Source organism: Neovison vison, chromosome 6 (genome assembly GCF_020171115.1).
Source record: "Neovison vison isolate M4711 chromosome 6, ASM_NN_V1, whole genome shotgun sequence".
NCBI classification, from domain to species: Eukaryota; Metazoa; Chordata; class Mammalia; order Carnivora; family Mustelidae; genus Neogale; species Neogale vison.
Genome location: NC_058096.1, coordinates 120561208 through 120585767, shown reverse-complemented (window position 1 = coordinate 120585767; position 24560 = coordinate 120561208). Strand labels below are relative to the sequence as shown.

Here is a 24560-nt window from a genome sequence, read left to right as displayed (position 1 = left end):
AGATGGGCACAATGCTCTTTAAGTCATAGTAAAGTGACTTGTATTTGGCTGTTATCCAAGCAAAATGAAAGAAGGTGCTGTTGTCTGTCTGGCTCAACTACAATATAGGATTCATAAAATAACGACCCCTGCTTCGATAATGATGAAGTTCAAGGCTGCCAGGATGGGCGCTTTTATGGCGGCAGCTCAGAGGCCATCATTCACAAATTTCAAATTGGTTACAGATTTGTGGGTTAGACTTGTCTTGTTGTTGGCTTCCTTTAATTTCAGACTCCATGGCCTCTGCATGTTGCATCCACTTGTTAAGTATCTAGTAAGATTTTTCTTTTCAGTTCCATCCAGGTTAGGATTCCCTGCTGGTTTAGGAAGGTCTCAATTTACTCTAGACAGATGGTTCTGAGAATAATAAGCATGGGCCCTAAAGTGTACATAACACAGTTATTCTGGGTGATTTTTAAAATCCTCTCCCCCTTAGTGAGCTTTTTAGGTCTTAAACTCTAGGATTCATGGTAGTAACTAGACTAACTTGCTGTTCCGGGTCACCTCCTCCCAATCTGACTCCAAACTTTCCTCTTCCAGAAAGTCTGCTTTGCTTCACTCTATTCCCTGTGACCACACATTCTAAATTAGTAGAATGTTAGTTATGGATGAAGTCTTAGTGTCCTTCGAGTCTAACTTCCACTTGAGGCAGGAATTGCCTGTGGACCATCTCTGACTGGTGATGATCCTGTCTTCCATGACAAGGTGCTCCTGACTCCACAAGACAACTTATTTTATTACTGGACAGATCTAATTGTTAGTAAATGATTTTATGTAATGGAAACCTGACTTTGTCTAATTTAGGTATGTTGATCTTAGGTCAGCCCTCATGAGTAATACAGAGCTATATAATTTCATTTGTGCTTGAAGTCATTCAGGTAATTGAGGACAGCAGTTTTTATTACCACAGTCTATTTGGCAACGCTTTAGACTTTTTGATTGATCCTTGTGTCCTTAATTTTGTTTTCTTTCTCTTATGCTTCATTTGTTACTCTTATCCCACAGTTTTATAGGCACAACCTGTCTGTTATTTTGTGTGCTTTCAGAATTTATGCCTTTGGGCCAGGATGCAGAGAAAGGGGAACTCTCATGCATGGTTGGTGGGAATGCAAACTGGTGCAGACACTCTGGAAAATAGTATAGAGTTTCCACAAAAAAGTTAAAAATAGAACTACCCTATGAGCCAGCAATTGCACTACTAGGTATTTACCCAAAGAATTAAAAAATACAGATTCAAAGGGGTACATGCACTCTGATGTTTATAACAGCATTATCAACAATAGCCTAACTATGGAAACAGTGCAAGTGTTCATCCACTGATGAATGGATAAAGAAGATGTGGTGTGTGTGTGTATGTATATATATATATGTATTTATTTATTTCTCAGCCATCAAAAAGAATGAAATCTTGCGATTTGCAACAAAATCGTTGGATCTAGAGTATATTGTGCTAAATGAAACAAGTCAGAGAAACACAAATACCATATGATTTCACTCATATGTGGAATTTAAGAAACAAAACCAAGAAGCAAAGGGAAAAAGGAGGGGGCGAATCAAGAAACACTCAACTATAGAGAACAAACTGATGGTTACCAGAAGGGAAGTGGATGGGGGGAATGGGTGAAATAGGTGAGGGGGATTAAGGAGTGCACGTGTTGTGATGAGCACTGGGTGATGTATGGAAGTGTTGAATCACTGTATTGTATAGCTGAAACTAAGATTACACTGTATATTAGCTGGAATTTAAATAACTTAAAAAAGAATTTTTGCCTTTGATGTATATACAATGTTTTAAATTACTCATTTATTTTCTTCATTCATGTATTCCCTCCATTAATATTTAGTAAGTCTTTTTGTGTGTGTGCAGCTCTAAGGTAAGTGTTAGGAAGACAGCAGTGAATAAGGCCAACTTTCTGCTCTCAAGCAGCACTTACTGATGTGTCCCACTCTGACTTCTCTCAATTTGTTCATTATATCTGTAGTCAAACTTATCAGCAGGGTAAGATCAGTTAATGAACAGAGAAACCAGAAGACTGGAATGTTGAGAAATCCGTGCTTTCAACTAATGTTGTGTTTGTTTAACTGATGGCTACTTCTTGCCCCTCTTTTGTTTTTTTTTTTGTTTTGTTTTGTTTTGTTTTGTTTCTTAAAAGATGTTTGTCTCTGAAAAAGATGGGTTTCCTACAAAGGTTATTTAGTTATCAAACAGTAATGAGGACAGAAGCCTGAGGGGAGAATGGAAGTCTTGCCCAATCCTGTTTTACCCATGGAATAGTGGTAGTTTTACTTTTGGTCCAGCCAGAAGAAAGGTATTCCTTATGAGGCGACAGTATAAGGAAAATCAAATGAAAATTTAAACCAAGTGACAAGAAGTCAGTGGTCCCTCAGATTGGACTAAGAGTTTAGATTCCTAATAAATCTTGATTTTGGCCCCAGAAAGCTACCTGGAAAAAGAGTAAGCTTGATGGAGGGGAGCATTGCAATCTAAGAAGTGTGTCTTCATGTGGGTGGGTGGCTATGGTATTGTGACCCTACTCACATGCTCTCTCTGCCTTCTTCAACTGGTTCCAAAGGGTCTGGGTCTAGAATCACTTTGTGGGTCTGACTCTCCTATGCCTTGTTCCTTGTCCCATCCCTCATTCCCCAATGCTAGCTGCCCCGTCAACATGGTTTCCCTGCTGCACAGGGACAGAATCAGCTTTTCAATCCTGAAAAGCCAGGGAGCTGTTCTCTGTCACTTGCACTTGACATCTAGAGAGCCAATCCAGAAACCATGAATTGAGAAACCGAGGGCTATAGAATGGCCTCATCTGTCTGCGCATGTGAGAATGTTTCTAAGCAAGTGCCTAAAATTCTCAGTCACTGTGCTCAGAGAGCTTTTGGGTTTTTTTTTGTTTTGTTTTTGTTTTTTAAGATTTTATTTATTTGACAGAGAGAAATCACAAGTAGGCAGAGAGAGAAGGGGGAGGAAGCAGGCTCCCTGCTGAGCAGAGAGCCCGACGGGGCTCAATCCCAGGGTCCTGGGATCAGGACCTGAGCCGAAAGCAGAGGCTTTAACCCACTGAGCCACCCAGGTGCCCCGAGAGCTTTTGTTTTAATGAGGGAGTCAGGCCATCTGCAGGAGTGGTAGCTGAGTCAGGGCCCAGCAACCCAGTGGTGTGGAAAGCCACTTAAGCTTGGCTTGTCTTGTATACAGACTCTAAAGATCCCATGTTTCTTTTTACTCTTGTCCTTTGCAAAGTGCTCTCTACCAGGGCTCCACTGTTTTGTGCTAACTCTTACCCACTTTAAGGAGCAGTTTGAGACTCATCCACTCTGCCTGCACATACCAGTCCACAGTGACTTCTTCTTACATGTAGCAATCACCACAGAGATGTTCGTTAAGTTTGGTATATTTTGTAAAGTTGGGGAATATGTCATGTCTTGGGCACCACACTTGGTGGTAAAGTGTGAACTGGATAACATGTTTCTCTTCAGTCATTTGGGCAATGGCATCAAAAGAAAGTAGCTGAAGAGAAGGAAGGTGGTGGTGGGCAGAGCTCAGGGAAGGAAAGGATAAGATTGAGCTTGACCAAGTCCCAAGAGAAAAGTAGGCATTATCGTCATTACCTTCAGTCACCCATTTACTCTATCACCATGGCCCTATATGCAGGACTGTTTCCCTTTTCCATTTTCATTCCCTTAAGACTTGATTTCCCCAAAAGCAAGGGAAAAGTCCGTGGCTGATGTTTGTTTTGACCTCATTTTATCTGGGAAAGAGTTTTGCTGGGTAAAGTGAGAGGAAGAAGGCAGTGACAATATTCCATGTGATTTACCCTAGGGCCCTACTCCCTTCAAGAAAGCCTGGTGATTGGTTGTTTTTGTTTTTGTTTTGTTTTTGTTTTGTTTTAGAGACTTCCAGAATGTCTAGCTCAGTAACCTAAAATATGTGCTTTTTAAGAGTGTGTAGATTGTTTGAGTAACATTTGCCAAGCTACATAAAAAAAAATGAAATGAGTAATAACTCGCTTATTTATGGGGCAGCCTTCACCATTCAGAAGATAGAAATAGCCTTATAGCAGCAAAGAAGCCCATACACATTGAGACCAGGACTTACTTGTGATTGTGTGTAAATTAAAGTTTCTGACTGGGCCATCTTGAATATTTCCTAGAACAAAGATTAAAGGTAGGTGGTATAGCTTGCTGATACATTAGTGACATCTACCCAGGAAGGAGGAGATAGTGAAATCCCCAGATATTTAAATCAGGGGCAGAGATCTCTCTGCACATCTCAGTATGGTCTGATGAAGATTAGGTGGTTTACTCTGTTCAAGAAGTAAAATTGTTAGAGTTTTTTTAAGAGCTACTTGAAGACTGATGTCTGTTGTCTGAAATTCGACGTGGGGTACCTTGTGAGACTTTAAAGAGTCTTTACCAATAATACCAAGTGCTGGTGGGACGCAGAGTTCTAGGAACTCTCTTTGCTAATGGAGTGTATATTGGTGCAATTGCTTTGGAAAAATTTATAAAAACATTTATGTATACCCCATGACCTGACAGTTCTGCACCTGGATATACTCAACAGATATGAGGGTTTATCTTCATTAAAATATGTATAAGAACATTCCTATCAGCTTTATTCATAACAACATCAAACTGGAAACAGAAGGTTTCTGTAAGCAGTTAAATGAATAAATACATTATTGTGTATTGTTGCAACAGAGTGTTATACAGCATATAACAGAGTGTTAAAGAGCATCCTACTGGCACACTAACAGCACAGAAGAAACTTCCAAACAGAATGTCGTCCAACAAGCCAAATATGAAAGTATATGTACTACACTCATTCATTTATATGAAGTTTGGGAACAAGTGAAACCTGGTCTGTGGGGTACGGGTCGGATAAAGATTACTCTTGGTTGGAAGGGGGCATGAGGGAGCCTTTGGATAGTTGTAAATGCTCTACATCACCATCTGGATGGTGGTTGCATCGGTACATACATGTGCAAAGATTTACCCAGCTCTTCTCTTATGATTTATATACTTGACTGTGTTCAAGTTATACTTTAATACAAAAGAAAAGAAAGCAAAAGGAGGTATTGCTGAAGTATGACACTGGGTGGTTTGCCCCAGACCCTGGTATCTTCTGTTTGTCTACAGGTTATCAGTGTCCTTAGGGGACCAGCCTCTGAAGCTTCTTGTGAATTTTATTTTTAATTTTTATTTACTTATTTATTTATTTGAGAGTGAGCACACTGCAAGTGGGTGGGGGTGTGGAGAGGAAGAGAGAGAATCTTAAGCAAGCTCCGCACCCATTGCAGAGCCCAGCATGGTGCTGGATCTCACTACCCCTGAGATCATGGCCTGAGCTGAAATCAAGAGTCGTATGCTTACCCCCTGAGCCACCCCGGTGCTCCCACTTCTTGTGAATTTTAGCTTCCGACTCCTGTTCTCAACTTGCTCAGGAAAGAGCTCAGGCCTGGAAGTCAGGAGGCTTCTGTTATAGTCTCTCTACCCCTCTTGCCAGCTGTTTACTTACAGGTAAGTTCCTCAAGGAAGTTTATGAAATAGGCATTTCAATCCCTCCTTCAACTTTAACCCCCAGGGTTTGGTGACCATCATATTAGGTACAATGTCAAAGAGTTTTAGGAAAAATCAAGAGTCACCCAAATACCAAGATGATTGTTAGACTTGAACGTGAGGGCATTGATCCTAGCTACTGATTTGAATCATATGAAGAGGTGCCATCAAAGACCATGTTATGACTTCAGACAGTTGGGCAGTGATTCGTGAATCATTTTGGTATTCAACCTAGGGTAGTCAGTAGTACATAAGGGTGACTTGGGTGTAGGGAAATATGGTGATTACAGACACAGCCATTACCAAGAGGTCTGAGGGTCTAGGAGACAGATTCCAAGGGGATGCCTTTGGACCAAGGTGGCAGAATGAATAGTGTTCTGCTTAGACATTCAGGTCTAATTCCAGCTCTTCTACCAAATGGCTATATGACATGAGATACCACCTCACTTCTTTGGGCCTTAGTTTTCTCATCTGTAAGATGGGACACTGGATGTCTTATGTTCTTCTCAACTTTAACTTCCTATGTTTCTTTCTCATACAGCTAACTCTCAGTTATTTCTATATGTGTGTTATGTGGTCAATTTTAAATCCTGAGCTGACTTTCTCTTTTCATGTGGCTGTTTTCTATCATTCCTCGTCTTTGTGTTCAGGAAAGACAGATTCATTTTTGAACAAATAGGTCCTTCATAAGTCTGCTGTGAAAAATCATGTTGTCTCCTAACAATGATGTCCATTATGCTGGGTTATTGATTATCCATCATTTTGATTACCCAGTATCTCTTTGCATCATTAGTGCCAAAGACCAGGTGCTGCTGAAAGACACTACTATTGCCCTGTCCCCCCTGCCTCCCTCTGCTCCATTAGAGTCCCAGCCTAGCATGCACTGAGGAGCAAAGCCAGACATGGGTCATGTTCTGGTTTCAGCCATGTTTTCATAAGAGTTGTGAGGGCAGCTCCATCGGCACTCCTGGGGCCCAGGGTCTGGCTGCTGGGCCAGTTGACAATACTGGAGGTGAGCACTGGGGTGTAGCATGAACACTTTCGGGCTTTTTGCCTGGCCTGAGATTATAAGGCTGAATGAAAATGCAGAGCCAAGGAGAAAATATCTCATTCTTTTCAGGCCAGCCTGGGCAGAGGTCTTATTTTGCACGTGGCAGGACTTGGGGAAGGAAGAGAAGGGGTGATGGGGCCAGGAGAGGGTGACTTGGCAGCATCTGGGAGGGAATCAGGGCCTAGCATTACTGCTCAGGGAACAGGAGAAAAGCTGTGTGGCACCTTTATTTTTCCTGTTCCTTTGCAACCATTTCTGCAGGGACTTTTCTTCCTGTTTCATGTTCCAGATTCTTCTGTGGGGGTTCTGTGGGTCAGAGGCAGGAAACTAGGCCAGGCCTTGGCCTCTGAAGATACTGTTTCTCCCCTGATAGACCACCACCTCTTTGAAAAATGATCCTGGTTCCTGCTTTTAGGGTGTCCAAACCCTTTTCTCTGAAGTATTGTCCCTTCTTCTCTCTGTGTCCCATCTGCCACTCCTTTATTTGGTGTGGGAATTTGCTTTCTTCCTTTCTTTCTCTTTCTTTCCTTTTTTCTTTCTTTCTTTCTCTCTCTCCCCTGCCCCACCCTTCCTCCTTCCTTCCTTCCTTCCTTCCTTTCAAGATTTTATTTATTCATTGACAGAGAGTACAAACAAGGGGAGTGGCAGGCAAGGGAGAGGGAGAAGCAGGCTCCCTGCTGAGCAAGGAGCCCAGTGTGATGCAGGGCTTGATCCCAGGACCCTGAGATCATGACCCAAGCTGAAGGCAGACACTTAACTGACAGAGCCACCCAGGTGCCCCTGGAGTTTGCTTTTTGAAGCCTCTCGTAGATGATGGCATACTGACTGGTTCCCTGTCCCTCCCACCTGAAGTGGCCTTTTCTTCAAAGCAGGCCCCCTGAAGGGGACTCAAGGCCAGGGATGCCACCTGTGATCAAACCCTGTGGGCTCTGCATTCTGGAAACTGTTTTCTTCCAGTGTGGTGCTGCAGATTTCTTTTTCCCTGAATTATCCTTAATAGTGACAAAACCTTGTTCTTTGAAGGTTGATTCAATTTTTGGAAACAACTCAGCTTCATTTGGGGGAAATCTGGGGAAAGAGGGAATCAAATCTGGGCAACCTTAGTGATAGTGGTTTTAGTATTTAAAAAAAAAACCCCAAAACCAAAAAACCAAGGTTTGCCTACAAAGTAATGACCCAATTTGCTTATTGTTTATTTTGAAATGACAGCAAAGCTTGTTCTCAAGAGGAGACCAGAAACGTTTTCAGCATCTGCCGGGATAAGCATAGAGCCCAAGGAGGCAGCTACAAGGAAGTCCACCATTTCTCTGTTCAGTTCAGGAGTGTTGTGGGTTGCTTGCATGTCTACAGCATTACAAGAGACCCAGGGCACTCTCTGTGATTGCACACCCACTCCTTGCCTTGTGGGGAGGGAGGGTGGGCTGATTTGGGGCTATTGCCAAGTCCCCTATAAGCCTGAATTCAGATGTTGCTGGGCAGGGAGATTGAAGAATGAGAGGATCTGCATCAGGAAGGACCGCCTGATATGGAGAGAGCTTACTCCAAGCCAGTGGACCTGCCTGGAACCACAGGCAAAAAGAGTCTGAAGAGTGGGACTAGGACAATGTGTTCCTGTGTAATTCAAATGGCCTTGGTAAAGTTGTTTTAAAGAGCTGTTCTTTGAAAGAGTTGAGGATCTTAGAGCTGGGGTCTGGTTCCCAAGGATTCAGGCTGTTTTTCAGAACAGGGACTGAAGACACTGGGGACATCTTGCTGGCTGCTGGAGAGAGCTCTTGGCCAAACCTGTGAATAGCCAGCAGGTTTTCCCTTCATAGCTGGGGTCCTTGATGATGAACTGATATAAGGGACATTCTAAATACTTCGGTCTAATTGCTGAGCTAAGAGTCAGCAAGGGCCTCGTCCAAGGGAAGGAGAAAACTAATGCAGACTGAGCATCGACTGTATGCCAGGCATTTATATACACCATCTCATGTAAGACGGCTATTATGGCCCCCATTTTACAGATGAGAAAAGAGAGGCACATGTAGTGAAGCCACTTCCTCTGATCTCCTCAATGCCTTCTCTCTTCTCATTGTACACTTGTTCAATCTTTGTTCTCTACACATTGCAATATGATTATTTGTCCCCTCCTGGAGATTCTAAGGGAATTGGTCTGGAATGGGACCAGGCTTTGGTATCATTTTAAAAGCTCCCCAAGGATGTTAATGTGCACCTAGGACAAGAACTGCTGGTCTAGATGTTAGGTTTTTCATTTTTGTGTATCCCCAGGGTTTAGATCAGTGGTCCTCAAATTTGTGTATCAGAATCATTTGGAAAATTTGTTAAAACACAAGTTGCTGGCCCTACTCTCAGAGTTTCTGATTCAGCAGGTCTGAGGTTGGCCCATGGGTTTGCATTTCTAACAAGTTCCCACGTGCTGCTGCTGCTGGTGGTGGTCTGAGCACCATATCCTAAGAGCCCCTGACCCCTTGGGACAAGAGTAGGTAGGTACTCAGTAGATGCTGGTTCACCAGATTGTCCAGGTTTCTTTGAACCCTGGATCACCTGGTAGCAAAGCCCATCCTCTTACCATGGTCCTGAGCCCACTGTCAGGGACCCTGGGAGAAGGAAAGGGGTGGCCCTCATATCTGCTTCACCTCTGGGAGGAGGGTAGGACTCATTGGTCATTAGAGTTTCCTAACAGGGAGAGACAATACCAGTTTCCTTCCAGGAAACCTAGTGGCTCTTGCAAGTTCAGAAATTCTGAGTAGAGGTTCAAGGCTGCTAAGAGGTCCTAGAATCCGGACCTAGGAACACAGACAGCTGCTGCGAGGTGTGACCTGACAAAAGATGGCCACATAGGTATATGTCCCAAAGTGTTTGTTCTAAAGCTGGTGATGGTGCTTTATCATCCCACCTTGTTTGGCTCCATGGGAAATTCAGGAAATGGTTTGGTGATGTCAGAGTTTGGAGAGTGGGGTCCTGAGCCATCCTGAGTAGGGGAAAGGGCTGATGGGGTGGAGCAGCTATGATAATGTGGGTAACTGGAATTTGAAAGGGTGTTTCAGGCCAGAGCCGGGATGGGGCATTTAGAAGGGGAGGAGGAGAGCTCTGCTGGCAAAGGCAGCAGAAGATGTGGGGGGTTCCATTCTCCTTCTGAAGGGATGTCTTGGAGACTTAAGTTGCCAGGTGTTGTTGAACAATGAATGACTTTTAAAAATCCACCCTAAAACAAACCTTTACTGTTTGTGAACAACAGTGTGCACAACACTGTTCTAAATGCTTTGTGGGGCCTCCAAAAAATAAATGATAAAATGCGGCGTGTGATGTGTCCCATAACTGGTACAGACAGGTCTTTAGGAGTTGGGGGAAGAGTCCTTTGGGTTGTGTGCTGGGGAAGGCTTTGGCAAGGCTGAGTCCGGTGGTGCTGCAGGCTGAGTGAGTGTGAGATAGGAGTGATAAAGAACTGTGTGATGTTGGGGTGTGGCTGCTAATGTGTGGGTAGCTCAGGCTGGGTACAATGGGTGCTTGTGGGGAGCAATGGTGAGGCTGTGGATAGCAAGGGGAAAGGAGTGTAAGATACTTTTTCTTGATTGTTCCATCCCTCCCTCCAAGAATGAGGACTGGGACTGTTAGAAACCCTCCTGGGGACCCCTCCCTTCTGACAGTAGGGCTGCTGGTACTGACTACTTCTTAAAAGAGTTTCTCCAAGAAGTCCTCACATGTAAAATTTCATCTTTTTTTTCCTTTTCTTTCTTTTCTTTTATGGAAATATTGGAGGTTGGAAGGAGGAGAGGAAAGCTCCCCTCTGCTACTTTTTACAGATGGGAGCACTGGGATCTAGAGAAGAGAATGGGCTAAAGATGATGCTCTGGGTGTGGGTTGGATGCAGGGAATGGGTGAGATGGACATTTGAATGGAATGGTGTCTGCTTAGGGCAGGGGTCAAGGCACAGTCTTCCCTGAACAGCACTGGGACATGGATGCTTGATCCTAGCGTTGTCTCTGTGCAATTTGTGTTTTTGTGGGTCTGGGAGGAAGTATGGAAAATAAGAGAGGTCAGGGTGGCGGTGATATGGGGCCCGTGGGGTCGACTGTGGCTGTGAACCTGAACCAGGAGGGGCTGGCGCTGCAGGAGGCCTGCATGGGTGTGGTCACCGAAAGTTCCCGAATGACTGGGCTTTCTTTACCTATGAGGGTAGCAGCAATGACATCAGGTGGTGGGCACTGGGGAGGGTTCCTGGAGATGGTGGAGGAGCTCAACAGTGGGAAGGTGGCACAATTTCTGCAGGGTGAAGAATCCCAAGTCTGGCCTGCTCAGGTTTGCCCTCATCAAGTGGACAGGTGAGGGTGTCAATGATATGCGGAACAGAGTGTGCACCGACCATGTCAGCCTTACGGCTGCTTTTTGAAGGGGCTCATGTGACTGTCAATGTGAGGACCATGGAGCACATGGAGCCTGAGTATGTCATGCAGAGAAGGTGGTCAGGGCCTCAGGTGCCAGCTGTGCCTTCCCCAGGGAGAGCAGCAGTTTCCGGGACATGGTCCCCCAGGCCCCAGGGGGCTCTGTATACCAGAAGGTCAAGGCCATATCTGAGATCAAAAGGAGTGGCAGAGGGGTGCCTGGGCGGCCCAGTGGGTTAAAGCCTCTGCTTACGGCTCGGGTCATGATCCCAGTGTCCTGGGATCGAGCCCCGCAGGGAGACTGCTTCCCCCCTCTCTGCCTGCTTCTCTGCCTACTTGTGATCTCTGTCTGTCAAATAAATAAATGAAATCTTAAAAAAAAGGGGGGGGAAGGGTTGGCAGAGACAGCTTCTGGGCCAAAGTGGAGAAGGAGGAAGAGGAGAAGGCTGGAGAAGAAGCAGTGGGCAGAGGAGGAGGGTCAGGAGCGCTGAGAGTAAGAGCCCTGGGAGCAGGAGCTGTGAGAGGCCTCCCACCTGGACTAGGGCTTCTGGGAGGAGCTGGGCCGTGAGGCTGGACCCCAGGGGAAGGGTGAGCAGCAGGAAGTGGTTTTAAGGAACACAGAGGAGCCAGAACTTGTCAGCAGCCAGCACATGCACTGGAGATTTCCAAGCGGAAGGAGAGGGCCGTGGCCATATCTGTCCCCAGCTCCGGCCAGGTAAACCGAGGAGTCCCTTCCTGCAGAAGCAGCCTAGCCAATCAGAGACCTGCTTTAGCAGAGGGCCACCCCAGCCTCCTCAAGGCCCAGGGCAGATCTGCATTAGGAGCCAGTGCCCCCCAGCACCCTGCCAGGTCCAGTGCAGACAGAAGAGGAACCCCCATAGCAGGAGACTCTCTATGTGGAGGCCGTGATGCTGCAGCCCTGAGTGGCTGGCTGAGCCCATGGCCCACTACCTGTGGCTGATTGGGAGATGGCTCTGTGCCTGGGCCCTGGACCACTACCAGGCAGTCAGGAACACCGAGATCTTCTAGCCCAAGAATCTCATCACGGGCCTTGAGGTCATCGATGAGGGCTGGTGGCATGTTTCCTGCTGACTCTGTGGAGCCCACCGAGTGCTGACCCTCCACTTCTGGCTGCACTGAAGCTACCCCTTCCCAGACATGCTTTACTTATTGCTGGGCAAGGTGGTGTGTGGGGTGTGAGAGCTGTATGGCACTCCTCCAGGGAGGCTCCCCTCAAAGAAGACAATTGGGCTCCCTCAGACTTGGGTGGCTCAGCCTCTGTCACCGTAAAGACAGGGATACCCTGGTGATTCCTAAACATGCTTCTGGCAGCTCCCAGGCCCTCCCAACCAGCCTGGGCTTTGACCCCAGCAGACAACATTGAGCCAAGCCCTGCCCATGGCCAGCCCCTCAGTGACCTCTGCCTGAGGAAAATGGCACTGCCAAGCTGGATGGGCTGAGCAGGCTGTTTGCCTTTTCTTTCCTTTCCTCTTGGCTCTAAAGGGTGTTGCCTATGGTTATTAGTGATCCCTGGGACCAAAGAACTTAGCAGAGTTCATGACAGAAGTCTGAGTGGGTCTTGACAGTTTGGGCCGCAGTAGATTGCCTTTCTGGCTTCTGTTCTTTGCTCCCAGTTCTCTGTCCCTTTGCCTGGGCTGTGGACTGTGGGCACTGGGGACAGGAATGACCATGCCCCCATGAGTATATGAAGGAAGGTATAAAAACATCAGTGAACATGTGTCTTTTCATGTGGCAATGAAGCCTCTGCCGGCCCTGGCATGTGCCTTCAGCTGATTCTGGTTCAGGGAAAGTAGCCAGAGCAGTCTGCCTGCTGTCCTGCACTATTTCTGTCCCAATCCACCTGTATCTGCTTTCGGCATGAGAACTGCCCTAGCAGGGCCTTGTGATCCACTCTATTGTGGCCTGAGGGCCCCCCTCCCAATGGAAATAAACCCCTTTCCTTTCTTGGGTGTCTGTGGGGTGTGTATGCATGTGTGCACCCTCAGACCTTGGGCCAACTGTTAGTGTTAGCCTGGAAGAGGCATAAATGTTAAGATGTGGAAAAAAAGAAGAAGAAAAAAAAGAAAAAAGAAAAGAGGGGAGGTCAAAGCAGCTCTAGCCAGAGCATAAGTTCCCAAATCTCTTAGTGGCTGTAGCACACTGGCATCTCAGGTTTCACACCTGGGTGCTGGGTCCTAGGTCTGTGGTTTTCCAGAAGTCCCCTCCCACAGTTCATGCCACCTATACCCTTCTAGTCTCTTCTCTGCCTCCATGCCCACTTCTGGGCCCAGTGGGAGCTGAGCATTCAATCAGAACTGCAAAGTCCTCTCTCCCTGCTGGATTGTCCCTTAGTGACTTAGCTGGTCCGGAGGGACCCCTTACTCCACCCCTCCCCTATCAAAATCAGTCATGGTTCCCCTAACTTTGAAGTCTGCTGGATCTGACTAAAAGAGGAGAGGGAGGGGTCTGTGCTCTACTCCTCAGGGGTATCACCCATGAATATTTATACCAAAGGGGAGTGTTCCGTTGCCTTGGCAACTTTCTTGCATGGGTTCTGGTGCCCAGAATAACTGACAGATCGCTGTTCCAAGCTCAATGGGCAGAGGTGGAGGAGCAGTTAAAAGGGTTTATCTCAATGATCAGGGCCAGGGCCAAAGACGAAAAGGGTGGCTGAGATAGCATATATCAGAAATAGCAGAGGTCACAGAAAATTCCTCCAGTTCTTCCCTGTTTTCCATCTTTCCTTTCACCTTTCCCCATGTAGTCACATATTCCCCTTCTGTGATGCTCCTGGGGCCCCTTGGTTCTATGTATCCCTCAGTCAATAGCATGAATAGGGTGGGGAGGGGCCTAGTGGGCAGAGTGAACACTGGGTGTTCCCTGCTGGGTGCTGAAGGGAAGCAGTGGATGCAGAGGGAGGAGGACTCAGGGACCAATGTGTGGCTCTCCATCATGGCGTTGGTCCCTCCAGAGCTCCCCATTTGTTGGGGGAGAGCTTGGCAACACTGCCGTGGTACCTGGCTGGAAGGAAAGGGAAGACAATGAGGTGAGGGGGCCCACAGGTTAGGAGAATGGTGTTCTCTGATGTTGTTCATCTGTGTCTGTATCTTGGTACCTACAATACAGATGTAGGGTGGCAGAATGAGTGTGTTGCAAAGACAGTTAGTGCATCTCAGTCCACGGCAGGGTCAGGGAGGATGCTAGAAGGCCTGCAGCAGGAGGGGCTGGAGAAGCTGGCCTGAGGAAGAGAGGCAGAGAAGCTCTCTCCTCTCGGGTTCCATCCACGGGAATGTCCCTGTGATGATGCAGTCCCCCATGCCTCCTTGGATACAGGAGGACCAGAGTAAGGAGGCAGAGGACCCTGAGGTTAACAGCACTCCTTTTCAGTTGTTCTCTGGAGAAAATATGCTGAGTGGGTGTTTGTGTGTCAAAGTCCAGGTGTTGATGTTGTGTCAGTGGGTCTTCCTCAGAAAAAAAAGCTGGGCCTTCTCTGGCTTTCTATGGCATAATCCTCTTGAGCCATACTTTGGCCAGCATTTTGATGGACTAACTGCTTCTACTACTATGTAGCTTATTATGTACTGGCCATGTGTGACGCCCTGTGTGGTGGAGACCCTTTGGACCAGTCCTTCCTGCCTTGCTGAGAACTGCTGGACAGTGGCCCCTCAGGGACAAGGGGTTAAGTGCACGGAGAAGCAAGGCAGAGTCTGGGTCTCTATGAGTACACAGTGAGAAGGAAAAAGAGAGTGGTCACACCAGGGCTCCTGGGCTTCCCTCCACAGGGGTTTCAAGGAAGGTGTGGGCATTGGCCTTTAATCTGCTGAGAGGGAGGTAGAACCCTGGGGTTTGGATGTTAGGAGATAATGAGTCGTCTTTGAAGGAACAGTTTCAGGAGAGTAGGGGGAGGGGTAAGGAAAGCAGAGGTGAGATTTTCCCTGTTATCTGGAAGTGCTTCCTGGCTCCCACCTCAGTCTCTCCTGGTGCACCTTGATCGCTTTTATTTTGGTTTTATGGACAGTGGAGATGGCTTTTCTGTGGTGCTTTGTGATGACCTTCTGGTACTGGGAAGTGCAGGGAAGTACTGCCTTACTGACTCTCATATTACACCCCAGGGTCCCGCATTGTCATTGCTGGCTAACTCCAGCCAACAGGTTGTCTCTTTTATGACCCCTCTTGTTCAGATCCCCGGGGAGCTGTGAGCTTGCTCTTTTAGGCCCCTCTGCCCTCTGGTTTCTGACTCACTTCGACCTCCCCAAATAGGATCCGTGATCTCAGCTCCAAAATGACCCCCTCTTCCTCTCCAAAGGCATCAAAACTCTTGCTTGCCCAGGCAGCTGATAAATTAATGTACCTTTTGTAACTTATGACTGACTGGTAGCTGCTCCATGGGCTTTCCTCATGGGAGTTCGATATTTAAAAGAAGCATGTTAAACTAAAGAAGTAGACCTCTGATAGCAGAATTTCAGCTGTTCTTGACAGTCAGGTGGAGTTGACATTTTGGGAGCCCTGGGCTGCATTTACAGAATGCATAGACCCTCCCCCCTGCTGTATGTCTGTCCGACTTTTATCATGAGGATGGAATTCTGTTTATGGTGCCCGAAACCCAGCTTCGGGGGAAACATGATCAATATTTGGCCGGTATAAAGGGAAACTGATGTATTTTGTGCTGTCCCAGAGCATATAACTAGGCACTCTGAGTAGATATCAATGGGAAAACTGTATCATTGAGAACTGAATGGGAATGCAAAAGCCTGCTCTCAGGTGGGGGTAAATGGAACTAACATTTAACTGATACCATCTGTATGCCCTGCACTATGCCAGGTACCTGACACTAAGACACTTGTCTGTCTTACTTTTCAGACAGGTTGGGCAACCTGCCCATGCACACTCAGGTGGAACAGCTGTCATTCACACCCAGATCTTTCTGACTTCAAGGTTTTATCCCATATCTCTGTACCGAGATGCTGGGTGAGGTCCCCTGTGATCCTCTGTCCCTGGCAAGGCTGGTGATCCCTCACTAGAGACAGGAAGAAGTCCTGCTTAGAGAGGGAAGTGGATTAGATTCTCCTGGGCCTGACCCTTTTTGAGAGCTTCTGTTGCTCTCTTGATGGGAATAATTAAATGTTGGCTCAGGGATTCTGTTTCCATTCTCCTTGTGACTTCTCTTATCAGTACGTACAGTTCTTAACTCACAGAGCAGCTGACTTGCCTTCCCTGGGGGCTTAAAGAGCTGTGGAGGGCTGTCTTACCCTGGGTGATGGGTGACGCCTCCTGCCTTCCCGCAGCCTCAGGTTTCCTTTTCCTGGGTTTGTGATTCATGATTTTTTTGCTTGAATATCCTAGAGAAGCCTTAGACAGAATGCCTAATAGGAAGCTGATCAACCTGGTCATCACCCTCCCCCCAAGGTTTTCTTTTTTGCTGGACTTCTCTCATTCTGAATATGGGACTCTCATTGTCTCCATTTTCAGTGAGGGTAATTGTCTCCTGTTCACCGATCACTAGGACATTTATGCTCATCCTTGAAACATCCGGAGACTAGTCCTTCCTTGCCATCCTCAGTGCCGATGCCTAGTTGAGACCCTTGTCATCCCATGCTTATCAGCCCCTTCCCTGGTTCTCTGAGCTCTGCTGTCTTCCTTTCCTTAAACTCCTTGTGGACTATTTCTTTCCTCTGCCTGAGCATGGCCAGCAGTTTCTCATAGCCTTCTGGTGAAGGATTGGACCCTTCATGCCCTCAGCGGAGGCCCTCTTGGCTCACCCAACCCAGTTGGTTAATAGTGTTTCCCACCAGCATCTTCTTCTAAGTGAAGTGGTCTTCCACAGAGTATGTTTCCTACTTTTCCTCCTATGGATGAGATTTTTCCTGTCCCACAGGTCCTCACCGTTCTCCCCTATGCCCACCCACCCTCCCCCTGAATCCTTTAAAGCCACCTCTAGTCACCTTCCTGCACCAAACCCCCAGCAGCCACCCAGATCAGAAGCAACACTTCACCCATTTAAACCATGCTGTGATTTATTTTTGTATCCCTACTTTGACAATTTTTGTAACAGTTCACTAATTGTTAATTTTCATGTTTTATCACCCTGGTTACAAATTAATTCAGGGCAAGGACTGTTTAATATACCATTTTCTTTTCCATAGCATTTAGCGCAATGCTAGGGACTGCCTGGTTCCCCTTCTTTCTGCTCACTGAACCCTCCTCACACTCACAGCCCTGGTCATCATCCACAGGAACTGCCCCTTGTTAATCCTGGCCATTTTTCAGCCTGCCAGTGTCTTTGCGCCTGTTGCTTCCTGTAGTCCTTCTCCTGCTGCATTCTGATGCAAGCCTTACCATCTTGGAGAAGCAGTGCAATCCAGTAGAAAGTGAACAGGCCAGGGAGCCAGGTGGGTCTGGGTTTGAATCTTGCACCCGCTATTCCTAGCTGTGTGGGTTAAGTTACTGAGCCTCCTTTCTTCAATTCTAAAAATGGGGAAACAGTTGTGCTTGTTTCGGCAGCACATATACTAAAAATGGGGAAACAGTTCTTTATGGTCAGGTCGGGGTGCACAATAGGCCTTCAGCAAAGACTAGACCCCCCCCCCATGGCATCCTCAAGTCCTACCTCTTGCATAGGCACTTCCTGAGTATTCCATTTGATACTAGTTCTGCTGTCTCTGCAGTCCTTTTGCATTTATAGTATCAGGATTCAGCCATATTGGAACTGCTCATTTCAGAGATCCAGAGACTGAGGCCCAGAGAGCCCTGCTGCAGGCTGTGTAGAGCCTATGGACGGCCAAGCCAGGTCTAACACTCGGGCCCGAGTCCCCGCAGGTGTCTGTCAGCACCATGCTGTCCTCTGCATGCCCTCACCCACAGTGGAGTCCTTCCTCAGCCCCACTCATCCTGCCTCTTGCAGAAGGAACATGGAGGAAGTGCTTAAGAAATCCTTGTTGGTGCTCTGTTTATGTATGTGTGTCTCATTCCCCTGATGGATGTGTGTTCCCCCAGGCGGGACACATACAGGGCTTTAATGCTGTTCTCTGTATTCGGTACAGACCTATATTTAATAATGGTGGGCTAACTTCAGGCCCAAGAACAAGGATTTCTGCAGCTGGGCAGGAGACCCTTTCTTTGTGGTTCTGGGGGCTGTCCCCACAGTATCTTGCTGCCTCTGGTGACCATGATTCTGTGCAGTGTCCAACTGTGAGCTGCTCCAGGGGAGAAGCCTGTGTGTTGAGTGGCGGTGCTCACTGTGCACCACTTTGCCTCCCATTCGGCACTCCTGGGCTGCCGCCTCCCCCATTTCTCCTCCCCTCACCCACTCCCTGCACCATGCTGCTGCTCTGCCTGCTCCAGCTAAGAATATATCATCCTGGTTGCATAGCAACATGTTTGGTTTCCTTTATTTCTCCTTCTCCTCCCACAAAACTGCCTGAGCTCTAAATTTAAGGTAGTGTGTCAGGAGATGCCCCTACCCCACCCATGACTCTGAAGCCCAGCATTGTTCCCCCTGAAGCTACTAGCTTTATGAGGACAGAAGCTGAATACTTTTTTCACTATCCCCAACACCTAATAGACTCCTTGGCACATAGTAGGTGTTCAGTAAGTATCTGTTGGATGATGAGAATCATTTTCTCGGAATCCCTACAGTTGAGAGGTGTTTCTCAGACTGGGAAATGTTATCACTGACTCTGGGATGGTCTGTAGTTGACCACTCTTGGATGGACGCCTTCCTCTTTTTCTCCAGCCACCTAAGAAATGTGTGGAGGAAAAGAAGGCACTTATTTTTTCATATTCTACTGGCATGTGGATGGTGGCTATGTTTTCCTCTTTCTTTTCTGGAAGCTGGTAGTTCAGTCAACCCACATGATTTATGGAGCCCAGTGGATACCAGTGTAATGGGGCTTCATGATTCCTGCCTTGGAAAGCTTGTGGTCTAATGGGCGGTGGATAGATTACTCTTTCTGGTGACAGGAGTGTGAGGCTTGCTTTCAGAGGGAAGCTTAGAAGTCACAAAGTACTAGGTTTGAATCCCAGCTCTGCTAATTGCAACTTGTGTGACCGTGGGCGGGTCGCTTAACTTAGCTCATGGATTGTAAGGTTTATGTGAGAAAAACCATGAATAGAATCTAACAGAGTGTCGGGAAACAGGGGTGCCCATATTAGTGCAAATTTTCTTTTCCTCTTTTAATGAGTAGACAGAAATATACCAGAAAATGCCTGTTAGTGCTAGTGATGGGTTGCCATCAATATGCAGGCCTACAGAGAAGGGGGAACCTGGGAAGTATCCGCTTATTGGGTACTAGAGGAAGTGCTCTCCCTGGAGCTAATATATTTCCTTTTTATTTTCCTTAGTTTAAAAAGTAAGTGTTGGCTTTCACAACTGACTTCCTGGCTACCCTACATTCATCTCTTTCCAAACATCCCAGTGTAGCATCCTGAATTGACTCAGGGTAAGCCTTGGGTGGGATTGGGAGGTTTAGGGTCCAGAGGGAGGATGAAAGTTAAGTGACTTTCTGGGGTCATGGAAATAAGCTGGAAAAGAGGAGGCTGCTGTTCAGTTAAAAATAGCATCAGCAGTGGCCGCAGTTTGGGGAGCGGCCAGGGGTCAGAAGCTGGGGCAGCCCCAGGCACACATTCCCAGCAGAGAACTTGAAGTTTGGCTGGCTGTTCCCTGTCCCTTGGGATGGGGTGGTGGACAGTTCCTCCTCACGTGTGTCACCTGTGCCTGCCCACAGTGGGCAGCCAGCATCTCATGTCCCTTCTAGGCCTACACATCACATTGCTTCCTCTTTTCCTGTTCACTTCACACACTGCCCAATCCACGCCCCACCCCTTCCATCCTTCCCTTCTAGAGCAGTGCAACAGCAACATCCATTTACTAGACTTTTTACAAACCAGTCACTTTGTACTAAGTGTTCTTGGGCTTCTGTGCTCTGGAAGTCTGTTGTCTGAGATAGCATCCTGGACCCACAGACGGCCAGAAAAACAATCGAAGAACAACCACTAAATAAACACAAAATAGATGAGATAACATGTTCCCATCCTGTATGAGTTGAGGCCAGTGGTATTTGTGGAGACCTTCTGGGTGTGTATTTGAGAAAGCTTGAGAGTTTCTTGCTTGAAAAAGGTGAAGATGAACTAAGTTCTTGCTTTCCTTGCACCAGTGATCCAGAAACAAGCCCCCCTCCCACCAGCAAGAGAATGGAAGAGGAGTGCTTTCTGGCCAGAGTTTAAGACTGGACCTTGGGAGGAGATGCACACTGGAGGTGAGGAGTCTAAGGAGACAGGAGCCACATTTGCTACAGACTCATTCTGATAATTGGATGGGAATCCAGGTGCATCAAGTTAGATTAATCAATGGGTCAGTCCATTGATTGAGCCATTCACCCACTCAGCAAACATTTAAGGAACATCTACTAAGTACCAGCGTGAATGTGAGGGCGTTCCAAGTCAGCAGTTTCTCATCCTAGCTGTACACTGGAATTACCTATGGAGTCTGATGCTCAGGTTTCACCCCAGAACAGTTACATTAAAAAAAAAATCTCTGTGTCTGGGAGGCAGCCCTGGGTAGTTAGGTTCCCCAGGTGATTCCACAGTGCAGCCAGGATAGAAAACCACTGGTCCAGGTGAGCCCGAGGCTCCTTCCTGTAACACAGCCAGTCACTGCCCCTTTCTGCCATTGCCTGCCAAGGGACGGGATTGACAATTTGGCCTGCAGCCGCTGAGATGCAGCCGGCCCTCTACCACGGGCTCGAACAAGTGTTTATTGAGCAGCTATCAGAGGCTCGACCTTAGAGAGGCACAGAGGTGAGTATAACAGTGTCCCCTGGAAGTAAATTAATATAAGCATCCATTTCCTTGATTGTTCACTTGGCGAGCCAGCGCCAGCTTTCCTGATGAATGGGATTTTCTGTGATTTATTCTGTCTTGTCCCTGACTGGGAGAGAAACAGTGACTGTATCTGGTGCCTTATGGTTAATGGAGTTAAAGCAGGTGGTGAAAAAGAGCCTCACACAGGTAGGTGGAGGGCGGGCAAGTAGGGCAGGTTGCCAAAGGGACACAATGTGTTCCTTGGGGAGGTTTTCACAAATACGCTATCGAGTTGTCTAAATCGTGAAAAAGTAGGAGTAACATACAGCTGTTTAATATGTGATTATCAGCAAGGGTTTGAGCCCCTCTGAATCATCTGTCTATCTTAAGGCGTAGTGGAGTGACCCTGGCACTCTGAGAACATGCAGTCTAGGTGGGTAATTTACACTGATATGAAAAATGGAGATTGTAAGTACTTAGTTGTGTTTTGTGACTAACGTCATCAGAAGCGTGGAGAGAGGAGCTACCAGAGAGGCACTGCCTGAAGTGCAGTCCATGTCCTGGCTCTGTCCACTGTTCATTGTCAGCCAGTAATGAGAAGCAGAGAAAGTGAAAGGAAGCATTGATAAACTTTTATGGTGATTTTCCAGAGTGATTTTGTCCAAAACTAAAAATTTTTTAAAAAGGGGCTTACACTTTGTTTTAAAAATTGCATTTCTCTAGTAATTCATTTTTATTGTATTTTATGAAAGGACGGGTCCATGGCAGATTGGATTAAAAAATATGAAAGAAAAAAAACCAAAAAACAAATTCATCCTTTTCTGCAGATGGTTGAAAGAGCTTTGGATGGAGTAGCTGGATATTTGAGATATCATGGCAAACTGGAGAGGTACCAGCAAGCAGGCGAACGGTGGAACTTCTCTTTGGTGTTGCAAAGGGAATTAAGAGTGTAGCCTAAAAACCCGGACCTAACTCATGCAGGAGGCTCTCAGACCACAAATGTTTTTTGAGGTTTTGGTGGATGCCGGAGTTTTATAGGTGCTTCGTATAAATTATTTCATTGCCTCCTCTCACAGCCCTATGTGATAATAATGCTTGTCTCCGTCTCTGTTTTGTGGAAGCCTAATAAGCACAGCTCACTATGGCTGCTGGTCATTAGTCGACCTGAATTTTAAAGACAGATGTTTTGGACTCTGGAGCCTGATGGTTCACGAACTCTCACTGCCATTCCACATAGGCCCTCCAGGTGACAAGGAGTATGGACCACAGACTCTGCCCATCCAGACATTCCAGAAGGCCCTGCAGATACAGATCACAGAGCTCAGGGCTGTTCTTCCAGAAAGATACCCTATGTTCTCGGGAGCGCAGGGCATGGACCTTTAGCTGACAGTCTTCTTTCTTCTCCTTGGTGCTCATTTCCAGGGATATTTTGTAGATGAACCCACCCTGGCTTGGGCCTTTTTTTTTTTTCCCCCAATTTATTTATTTTCAGAAAAACAGTATTCATTATTTTTTCACCACACCCAGTGCTCCATGCAAGCTGTGCCCTCTATAATACCCACCACCTGGTACCCCAACCTCCCACCCCCCCGCCACTTCAAACCCCTCAGATTGTTTTTCAGAGTCCATAGTCTCTCATGGTTCATCTCCCCTTCCAATTTACCCAAAAGCACATACCCTCCCCAATGTCCATAACCCTACCCCCCTTCTCACAATGGAATACTTTTTTTTTTTTAAAGATTTTATTTATTTATTTGACAGACAGAGATCACAAATAGGCTGAGAGGCAGGCAGAGAGAGAGAGAGGAGGAAGCAGGCTCCCCACTGAGCTTTAACCCACTGAGCCACCCAGGTGCCACTGGTTTGGGCCTTTTATTAGACTTTGAATTGTCTCATCAGCAGCCTTTGCCAGTGGCAACTCATCCATCCACTTATTTTTAAACTTTTAATTTTTAAATAAAGATTCATAGGAAGTTACAAAGAAACATACAGGGAGCTCCTGTGCACCCTTCTTCCAGCATATCCCACTGTTAGTATAATATCAGGAAATTGACATTGGTATAATACACAGACTCACCCCTGTACTTTTTTCTATTAGTTTCTTTAAAAGACTAGGGGTGCCTGGGTGGCTCAGTGGGTTAAAGCCTCTGCCTTTGACTCAGGTCATGATCCCAGGATTCTGGGATCGAGCCCCACATCAGGCTCTCTGCTCAGCAGGGAGCTTGCTTCACCCTCTCTCTTTGCCTGCCTCTCTGCCTACTTGTGATCTCTGTCAATTAAATAAATAAAATCTTTTTAAAAAAAGATTATTTTTTAGAGAAGTTTTTTACCTAAAAACGGAGGGAAAGATACGAATATTTCCCCCATTTTACCCCATGTCCCCTCCTCCACATTCATAGCCTCCTAGATTGTCAGCATCCTTCACTAGAGTGGTGCCTTTGTGACAGTTGATGAACCTACATTGACACATCATTATCATTCAAAGTCCATAATTTACATTAGGAGTCACTGTTTTACATTACATAGGTTTGAACAAAAGTATGATAGGTATCCACCATTATGGTTTAGACACAGTAGTTTCACTGCCGTAAAAATGCCCTGTGTTCTACCTATTTGTCCTTCTCTCCTGCTAACCCCTGGTAACCAGTGATTTCATTGTCTCCATACTTTGACCTTTTCCAGAATGTCACATAGTAGAATCATACAGAATGTAGTGTTTTTAGGTTGGCTTCTTTCACTTAGTGATATGCATTTAAGATTTCTCCATGTCTTTTTGTGGCTTAACAGCTTGTTTCTCTTTAGCACTGAATAATATTCTATTGTCTGGATGTACCATGGTTTATCCACTCCCCAATTAAAAGGTTATCTTGGTTTCTTCCAAGTTTTGCCAATTTTGAATAAAGCTGCAAACGTCCATGTGGAAGTATTTGCAAGACATAGCTTTTAGCTCCTTTGGGTAAATACCTAGGAGCACAGCATACCCATCTGTTTTTTTTTTTCTCCCACGTTCTGGGTACCATGCTTGAAGAGAAGCATCAAGAAGCCATAGTGTATCTGGAGGAGGGAGAGGGTGAGTAATCTGGAAGCCAGGTCACATCCAGATTATTCTTTGTGACGAGTGTGACCATCTTATATGTCGATGCCATGTGTTATTTAGTTCTCCCGTCTTAGCATCTATAGCAGTGTGAGGCACATAGTTGACCCTCAGAAGATGTTTTTTAAATTGAATGTTTGATTCAGAGCAGAAAATGTACATATAAACCTAATGGCTGTCTTGCATATTGCTGGGCCTCCAGTGTGAAAGAAGAATGATATTGATCTGTGTATCCCCTATTGCTCTTGAAGACAGAACCAAGATTAGTGAATGGGGGTGGGGGCCCGGAAAACTTAAGGAGAAACATCCCAGAGGGATTTATGGAAGAACTTTACCAAGAATGGGAATAATGCAACAAGGAAGTGGTCAGTTCCTCTACACTGAAAGAAATCAGGGATGCAGTGGAAATGTTTCGACATTGGACCAATTACATTTAATAGGAGTCCTTCCAGTTTCTTATTTCTGAGAGTCAAAGAACATGCAGGTATAGATAGAAATAGGGTGGTTGGGAGGAGGGCTCAGTTTATGGGGAGAGGGTATTCATGGAGTTTGAGGTGACAGCAAAAGATTTTAATGGAAGAATACCTGTAGATTTTGAAAAGATTGTATTTGCTTTTTTAAAAGAAAGTCATAGGTA

General features: G+C 46.3%; 1 protein-coding gene and 1 pseudogene across 21 annotated transcripts in view; both read left to right on the top strand.

Annotated features, from left to right (window-relative positions):
- The window catches only part of KALRN (kalirin RhoGEF kinase), a 661720-nt gene that overhangs the window by 91864 nt on the left and 545296 nt on the right, over positions 1 to 24560 (top strand). The gene's annotated exons all lie outside the window — the stretch shown is intronic.
- On the top strand, positions 10730 to 12123 carry LOC122908412 (annotated as a pseudogene).